Raw genomic sequence first — 9,408 nt, 5'->3', positions numbered from 1 at the left:
GGGGGGGGGGGGGGGGCCGGGGGGGCCCGGGCCCCCCACCACTCCTCACAACTTCCTAAAGCGCCGCCAGATCAATGTTGAGACTTCACGGCTGTTCATCGGTCAGCATTATGCTGCCTTTTTCACTCCTTTTAGATGGCGGTAGTTATCGGCATCTCTTGTAATGTGAAGGAGTTTTCTCATAGATTCCGCACCCGCGCGATTAACTCGAGATGCGTTCAGTTGTCACCATCTATTCAACCGTCACGCACATAGCTGTTGCTTTTGTTAGTTCAACCTTCTTTGTTTAGGCTGATCCTGGGACCAGGAGAGGGATGCGGCTGTTACTCAGCTGGTCTGTACTCTCATGGAACGAGTTGCGGCCAGAGAAAACGCAAATTTCTTTTAACTTATCCCTTTGTTTCATTGTTTCCTTGAGTTACGGCTCGCCGCGACGCTGGCAGATGCCCTGAACCATATACACGTGATATTGGTTAGATAAGGTGAGAAATAAAATAATGTGAAAGAGCGTCCATCATGAAACCCTGCAATAACCCTTAAACCCATAAGTAAGATGACTGTCGCCCGTTACCTCGTCTGTTTTTCCCTAACTGTATAGCACTTTTCGTGCAAAATTGGCAACTGGAAACAAAAATCGCAAGGAGTTGAGAAATTAAGCGATCTACTAAGGGAGAGAGCCAAGGCAACAACCAAACTGCAAGCAAAAGCGAATAATAAAATAGTTAACCATTGTTTATGACAATATTTATGGATCAACATCTTTTTATTTAAGAAGGAAGTAGAGAAAACACCGCCGGAAGTGGAGAACAATTACTTGTTTTGAATGACGCTTCTACAGTTATCGGTCGAACCGCCTCACGTAGCCACTTCACTGCTGTGCTTATGTGGGTGTTTTTCTAACCTTTCGCAGTGAGCGCAGTACGTCTAGAATCGCAGAGTCCTGCGCTCTACGCGGTTGTATGGGACTGGCGGCCGCACAGCGTTACGCAATTCGCGGAACTGTCAAAACTGATCAACAAGGCGAAAATAACTGATATTCGAAACTATAACATGAGAAAGACTGAAGAAGCCGTAAAAAATGAACGCTGCCTGAAATCAGTAAAAAAGAAACCTGGCATAGGACAAACCATGATGTATGCACTAAAAGATAAGGATAATATCATCAGAAATCTCGAAGATATACTAAAAGCAGCGGAAAAATTCTAAGCTGACCTGTATACAGTACCCAGAGGAGTCACGATAGTTCACTTAGAAACAGTAATGATCGAACAGGATACAGAAACTCTCCTATAACTAGCGATGAGGTCAGAAGGGCCCTGCAAGACATGAAACGATGAAGAGCCGGAGGATAAGGTGGAATAACAGTCGATTTAATCAAAGATGGAGGAGACATAATGCTAGAAAAACTGGCGGCTCTTTATACGAAGTGTCTATCGACTGCAAGGGCCCCAGAAAACTGGAAGAATGCAGACATTATACTAATCCACACAAAAAGGGGACGTTAAAGAATTGAACAATTATGGGACCATTAGCTTGCTCCCAGTATATAAACATATTTACCAAAATAATCTCCAAAAGAATAAGGTTAACACTGGATTCTGTCAACCAAGGGAACAGGCTGGCTTCAGGGAGAGATGCTTCAGGAAGAGATACTTTACGATGGATCACATCCATGTCATCAATCAGGTTATCGCGAAATCTGCAGAGTACAATAAGCCTCTCTATGTGGCTTATATAGATTACGAAAAGGCATTTGATTCAGTAGAGATACCAGCAATCGTAGAGGCACTACGTAATCAAGGAGTACAGAACGCTTACGTAAAAAAGCTTGGAAAATATTGCTACATGCGTGAAGTATTTGTTTGTTTGAACGAGGCGCGTAGGCGCCATCACTCCAGAAAATAGGAGGAAGAACAAACTGGGCTCCCGTTGTCAATCTAACCGGTCAGCGCTGCAACCGTTGTTGTAAATATAATCTGTAAATAGTTTCTCGTCTTACTGACTCGTCCTTCGCATTAGAATATCTACAGAGGTTCTACAGCTACCTTAATTCTAGACAAGAAAACCAGGGAGATTCCTATAGAGAAAGGGGTCAGACAGGGAGACACAATTTCTCCAAAGCTATTTTCTGCGTGCCTAGAAGAATTCAAGCTATTAAACTGGGAAGGCTTAGGAGTAAAGATCGAGGGCAAATATCTCAGCAACCTTCGGTTTGCCGATGACATTGTTCTATTCAACAACAATGCAGACGAGTTACAACAAATGATTGGAGACCTTAACAGAGAGAGTGTAAGAGTGGGGTTGAATATTATTATGCAGAAGATGAAGATAATGATAACTAGCCGGGCAAAGGAACAAGAGGTCAGGATCGCCAGTCGGGCACTAGAGACTGTGAAGGAGTACGTTTACCTAGGTCAATTAATCACAGGGAACCCTGATCGTGAGAAGGAAATTCCCAGAAGAATAAAAATAGGTTCGATCGCATACGGCAGACATTGCCAGCTCCTGACTGGAAGCTTACCATTATTATTGAAAAGTAAGGTGGGCAATCAGTGCATTTTGCCAGTGCAATATGTCCAGTGCCAATGCATTTGGCAGTGCATTTGGCAGTGCATTTTGCCAGTGCATATAGGGCAGAGACTTGAGAGCAAGTTAAGGTCCACGCAAAGAGCGATCGAACGAAAATTGCTAGGCATAACGTTAAGAGAGAAAGAGAGTGGTTTGGATCAGAGAGCGAACGGGTATAGACGATATTCTAATTGACATCAAGAGGAAAAAATGTAGCTTGGCAGGTCATGTAATGCACCGGTTAGATAACCGTTCGACCATTAGGGTTACAGAATGGGTGCCAAGAGAAGGGAAACGCAATCGAGGACGACAAAACACTAGGTGGAGCGATGAAATTAGGAAATTCGCGGGCGCTAGTTGGAATTGGTTGGCGCAGGACAGGGGTAATTGGAGATCGCAGGGAGAGGCCTTCGTCCTGCAGGAGACAAAAAACAGGCTGATGATGATGATGATGATGATGATGATGATGGAGGTGGTGGGCCCCCCCCGAAAAAAAATCCTGGGTACGTGCCTGACACAGGTTACCAGTCAGGCCAGAATATGGACACATGTTCGTCAAGATGAGCGGTCAAATTAATGAAGCGAAATCGCAGCATGTGCTGTCGAAAACTGTCTCAATTGCTCGCTATGGCTGTGTGTGTGGATATTCATGTGAACGGGGCTAGTGGGAGGACAGAAATCACCGGAAACAGGTTCCATCCCAATGCTTCTCTCTCTCTGTTTTGTCACCGTGACAAACCTGCGCAGACCTCGAGTTGAGGGGGCAAGGAAATGAGGGCAAAAGGCTTTACAAAGAGAGTTGGGTTGAGGAATGCCATCCAGGGGAGGCGTTGAATTGAGGCGACGCACACTTCACCGCTTCACAAATTCGCCGGAAATGTCTACAGTGACATGATGAATATTCTTTGAAATTGAGTGCTCAAAATATATTTAACAGATAAATAAATTGAGGTTCTTTCTGTCATTCTAGTCACCGAATTGTATTCGTAACGAAATGCCACGAGTGCCTTTCTGTTTCTACTTTCGCGGCCGTCGTGCCTTAAAAATTACATTCTTGTGTTTGACGTGCCGTAACTACAATATGACTGTGAGGTTCACCGTAATGGGACACTCCAAAATAATTTTGACCAGCTGGGATTCTTTAACACGCACCTAAATATTCGTACACGAAGGTTCTTGTATTATGATTCCACAACACCGCCTAGGTGGTTCCCTCCGGAATGCGGCCGTCGTGGTAGAGAATTGAACCCGCAACCTCGTGCTTAGCAGCGCAACGCCACAGCCTAGACTAAGCCACAGCTGCGGGTGCGATCCTACGTTGCCGATCTTGTTCTTTACTCGTGCGCAAGAAACAATGATTGTCAAGTAAATGAATACAGTTGTTAGCGCTCTGTCCTCCGGTCAAGTAGCCTCATGTTCATCCAATCATGAAACAATTATACTACCGCGACAGTCAATTCTATTGGCGAGTTTATTATCAGTCATGCAATGGAGTTTGATCTTGTAGTGTGAATTCGACAACGACAAGGACAGCAGAAAGGCACACTTGATACACACGCAGCGCTAACTTTGAACAATAGATTTACTTACAGTCCCCGTGACTATATGCTACAACACGTGTAAACTCTCGGTAAACATGAACAAAGAACAGGGAGCCACACGCGAGCACTTCTTTCCCATACAGATTGACAGACATGTACAAGTTCAACGGAAACAAAGGTAATCGAGCTCTCTTGTGGTTAATGAAAATGAAGGCTTACTGACGGATGTGTTACCAAATGTTAATATGTGTCTAGCTTCTATTATCAAGCGCGTCATCTCACACCTGCTTCTACTCATGATATTTCTTTAAATCTGGGTTTGCATTAGCATCTTTGGCAATGGATGGTAAGAAAGCCGTCTGCAGCCGCGTTGTTTACTTTGTGGTTGTGTTCTCATAGCCTATCATTTACGCATCTACCAGTTTGACCAATGTAGGATCGCCCACACGCGAGAGGAGTGCGGTTTACCGCAGACACGATAGAATAAATGAATTTGTTTTTATGTCCCTTTTCGCATGTCGCACCTGTGATTCTTTCTGGACTTGCGTTTCTACACCGGTTCACCAATTTATTAGGGGCCTAAAAAACAGCGTTGAAATAAATGGTAAAAGTGGCTTACTTGCCCTGTTACGAACCTATATTACGTCAGGTAAGCCACTTTTACCATTTCATTCCGAGCGTACGAAGCTTGTGAAGAGGGGAATCGTGAAGATGTATTTCAGTGAAGCACTGAAGAAGTCATGCCAGCACCTAATTAACTACAGCTTCGGAAGGCAAGTCTCATGTCTAAGGGGCGCTAGTTACCCGAGTCACATGCTCGTGTCACTCGCAGAGGGATTGCTTAAGAAGGCACAGGAGAAAGGTTCGGAGCAGGTGAATGGTACAAGCACCAACATGAACAAAAGAAAGGTTGCAGTCATCCCCTACAGATTAGTTTCTCCCACAGATTAAAAAAGATTGTTGGAAGGAGTGACAGCTCGTTTTTTTTCGGCGCCTAATAAATTGGTGAGCCTTTGTAGAAGCACAAAGACAGAAAGAATCACAGGTACCGCATGCAAAAGGGGACATAAAAACAATATCATTGATTCCATTGCGGGTGTGGTAATACCGCATACCTCTCGAGTGTGGACGGTGCTACATTGGTCAAACTGGTTGATTCACAAATCATAGGCTACGACACCACAACAGCAAAGCAAACAACGTGACTGCTGACGGCTTTCTTTCCATCCGTTGCCAAAGATGCAAATGCAAACCCGGATTTAAAGGAGAAGTTATCATGAGTAGAAGAAGCTGTGAGATGACACGCTTGATAATAGAAGCTAGACACATATCAACATTTGGTAACACATGCGTCAGTAAGCGCTCAATTTCATTATCCACAAAAGAGCTCGGTTATATTTGTTCTCGTTGAACGTGTACACGTCTGTCAATCTGTGTGGCAAAAAAGTGCCTTCGTGTGGTTTCCTGTTTTTTGTTCATGTTTACCGAGATTTTAAACGTGTTGCATGACGTCTCGATGATATATATAGTGACGAGAACTGGAGATAAATCTATACTTGAAAGTTGCGCTGTGTGTGTGTCAAATGTGCCTTTATGGTATACTTGTCATGCAGTTTGCGCTACAGCAAAATAGGAAATGCCGTACCAACAAGCCCCTATAGCTACACTCATCGGCCTATCTCTGTCATCATGCAAAGAATATCTGTACTTACCCGATACAAGGGCCGTTAGTGCTGCTACAGTTGTCAATAAATTGACTGCCATGGTACTTTCAGCTCAGAAGTAGTCCTGTACGTCCGTCCACTGTGCGAAGTCGTCTTGTGAAGCGTGTACCGCAAGAGTCAGGCTTATCGCATTGCCGTGGAGACAAATATAAGACGAAGGACGCTCCGGGTACGATTTTTGACAACCGTACCCCGACTTCTCCAAACAAGCAGCAAGGTTCTGAGAGAGAGTGAGATAGCTTAACAAAAGAAAGGCAGGGAGGTGAACCAAGCATGAAACCGGTTGGTCCCCCCCCAATGTGCCCCCCCCCCTGCAACCACCCGAGAGAGGTTGTGGCAGGGTGGGGGGTACATTGTGGGGGGCTCATTCTAACATTTTGGTTGTACACTGGAAGTTGTAAAGTGTTGTTCAAGGAGCGTTCTAGCAGTGGTCGAACAATGGGCGTCTCTAGCGCCAGCATTTCCACAAGGGGATTTGCCCTTCCTTGAAAGCGATTATATGGCTCACTTTCTCAGCCCTCAACGGGACAGAAGAAGAAGTGGGGGCCTAAGGTAGGGTGAAGAATGTGGAAATATTTAAATAAAAGGAATGAAGGGTGCAGGGAGGGGGTGCTGCTTGAAAAATAAAGGTACCTTCTCGTGTCAAGGAGTGTCGTCAACTAAGTGGGTTTAGTTTTCGAAGAAAACTGGACCTAAGGAACGATAGCTTTTGGAGAGTTGAAAAACGAGCAACAAAGGTGAGTAAGAAGTAATGCAGTACAAATGGAGGTTAAAAGGAACTCAGCTGTATATCAACTTGTCTGGCTCATCAAAAGTGCAAATCGGAAATTAAAGTACTGGATACAATACTGCAAGTCTTTTGCAAAACTTAGAGAAAGAAATAAATAGATTGAAAAAAATTTAGTCACAAGCAAGGAAGATCAGACAATAAATTTCAACTAGGAATGCAAAAATTTTATTTTCACTCATTTTTAACACTTAATTTATTCAGATTTATATTTTAACATTATTATCTGGCCCTGATTTCTTTAGTTATTCTTTCTATCTCATCCCAAACCAGTGACTACCTCGTTCACCCGGCTGCCTCTCTTTTCCTCTCTCTCACTCGCTCAGCTTTCAACAAGACATGCGGTATTCGTACTCAATACTTTAGTTTCCGATCTGCCGATTGTACACTTAAATGGACATCCTTTGATACCACTCAGTTTCATCTAGCCCACTTTCCCCATTTATTAGTTTGGTTTTCCTTTTAGTACTCGTTTTCGAACTCTGCAAGCCTATCTTTTCTTACGTCCGATATTTTCTACGAAAATTAGGCCCACCTAGTGAACTACATGACATTCTTCTCAGTTCTTCTTTTTCTCCTTTTTCCCTCCTACTAGGAAGAACCCGTACCACAACCCCAATCCCGCACCCTCGCTATCACAAATAACCCTATACTGTTTTCAATGTGATCAGCGGTACTTGGGAACTTCACCCATTTGGCGGTATGTAGGTCTTTATGCTATTGTTGTTGTGTTTTTTTTTTTGTCCGCATCTAACCTTTTTTTTTTTTTCAACTTAAGTCACAGGACAGTCCATGGTGCTGAGGAAATGTGGTTTAAAACCAACTGTCGGACCAACTTGTGTCACTGGGTATGCGCCACTCTTGAATTAGCATTTCTGACGCGAACTTGACGACTTCACACCCATTCGCCGTGCAGGGCGCATTCTAAAGCCATCTTTCATTACTCGCACCGACGCTGCATGACCTTAATTATACCGGTGTAGCGTATGCTGCGTGCCTGTCTCCTCGGCATCGAGTGTTCTGCGATTAGAATTCTAAAGCGATGACTCAAGTGAACGTCAGTGTGACTGAAGGGCACGGGCACTTACAGTAGATAAATGCTGCCGGCGGGACAAAACATCGAATAGTGTCAGGGATGGAGTTCATTATAAAGATATAGTTTGCTCTAATCCTTTACATGCCATTTTTTTAAGCATCTAGTACCACTGTTCGACATTCGCAATAATTCGAAATATTTGCATTCGATATGAACGGCCTTGACATTATATACCGCTTCGAACGTGTACCTAAAGAGTGTGTGCAACTTCAAATTTACTCGACACCTGCTGTGAAACTGTGAAGTACTTATGGCGTAGAAATTATCCGCAAATGTCCAGTAATGCCGTATGGGTAATAAAATTTAGCAATCTATAACTATTATCTACACAGTGAAAACAGATTGAGTAAAAATTTTCGTCATGTGTAGTTTGGTGTAGTAGCATAAGCCTTTCCAGTTTTATTTACGAAAATCTGCGAGGCATTTCGCATCCGTCTGAAGAAGAATTGAGCACAGCCATATCCACTGGTGGCCCTTAGCTGACACCAGAGCCGCTAGTACCATTTCGGATAGGGACTTATTCAACTAAGTGGTCGACGAAATTATCCTCTACAGATACTCACCTTACAGCTGATGTCTTGGTAAATTTTAATTGTTTTAAGTAGCGCAAGCTATTCGTTGTTAGTTACCGCATCACAAATATGCTCAAAAAGAATTTCATCCCTGACAGCAATGTGTATCCTTGTTCAAGCGGGCCAACTTACAGATGTAACAAAGGTACATCGGTGTCAGGAATTTTGAAAATTTATCTCATTACTACAATTCCCACTGTAATCTTTTTTTTCTTCTTATCTTTATATCATCCTGTAAAAATTCATTTGAGTTCTTCCCCTTCTTTACAATTTTCCCTCACATTAGCACTGGTGCACAGGTGGTATAGTCCGCGCTATATTTAGTTTCCAGATCATATTCATATAAGGGTCACGTAATATTATAGCGTGCGTATCTTGCCTATCACCAACGAGACAGAAATGCCAGCCATCGATCGCTCAGTACGGAAATGTTTTATTCCCCGGCAGAAAAGCTGTGAAATTGTCAACGGGCAATTGAATTTCCCTCTACCACAGGTTGCATTGCTGATGTCAGGACCTCAGCATATACCAAAAAATCTAATTCCTTGTAATGTTGAAGCTTTTAGAGTTAGCGTACATTTATTACCACTAGAAGCTGGTATGTCATCACTGTATTTGAGCGGCTATGCATACCTTTCCGAAAGATCTCTACAAGCGGTGAACGTCAGGGCTCATGGAATACGTTCGATATCGTTGCAGATTCGATAATGACAGTAATCTTATGAATAACATCACCCCGATGACGCCAGGAGGATGCATTTACGCAAGCACAACACAGTCGCAACTATCAAGAAGGTCACTCTCCGCTGCATCTCGTGCACAAGAAAAAAAAGTTAATTCATTAGGGACAAAAAGACTAGTTTGTTGGTCGGGAGCTTAAAAAACAGTTTCGCTCGCAACGCGAAGTTGTGACGAGATAGCTGGTGGAATATAACCCGCAGTGAGCCTTAGACTGTATCGTGCAGTATTTGCCTGAGTGAGGCATTCGCAGCTGCGAGCGAGCAATATCTTTTCGTGAAGTAAAAGAGGTGTGAGTTGTATTCGTTTGTGAAAGTTGTGCCTCCCGGCGGTGAACCGGAAAGACTCGGCTTTTCTTCCTTCTCTTACCACTCCGGAGTCA

General features: G+C 43.6%; 1 protein-coding gene across 1 annotated transcript in view; it reads left to right on the top strand.

The window, feature by feature from the left end:
* The window catches only part of LOC135904071 (uncharacterized), a 592,735-nt gene that overhangs the window by 262,846 nt on the left and 320,481 nt on the right, over positions 1 to 9,408 (top strand). The window lies entirely within an intron of this gene.

Source organism: Dermacentor albipictus, chromosome 1 (assembly GCF_038994185.2).
Source record: "Dermacentor albipictus isolate Rhodes 1998 colony chromosome 1, USDA_Dalb.pri_finalv2, whole genome shotgun sequence".
Classification (NCBI taxonomy): Eukaryota; Metazoa; Arthropoda; class Arachnida; order Ixodida; family Ixodidae; genus Dermacentor; species Dermacentor albipictus.
Note: the sequence above shows the minus strand (reverse complement) of the source record. Positions and strands in the feature narration are given on the sequence as shown.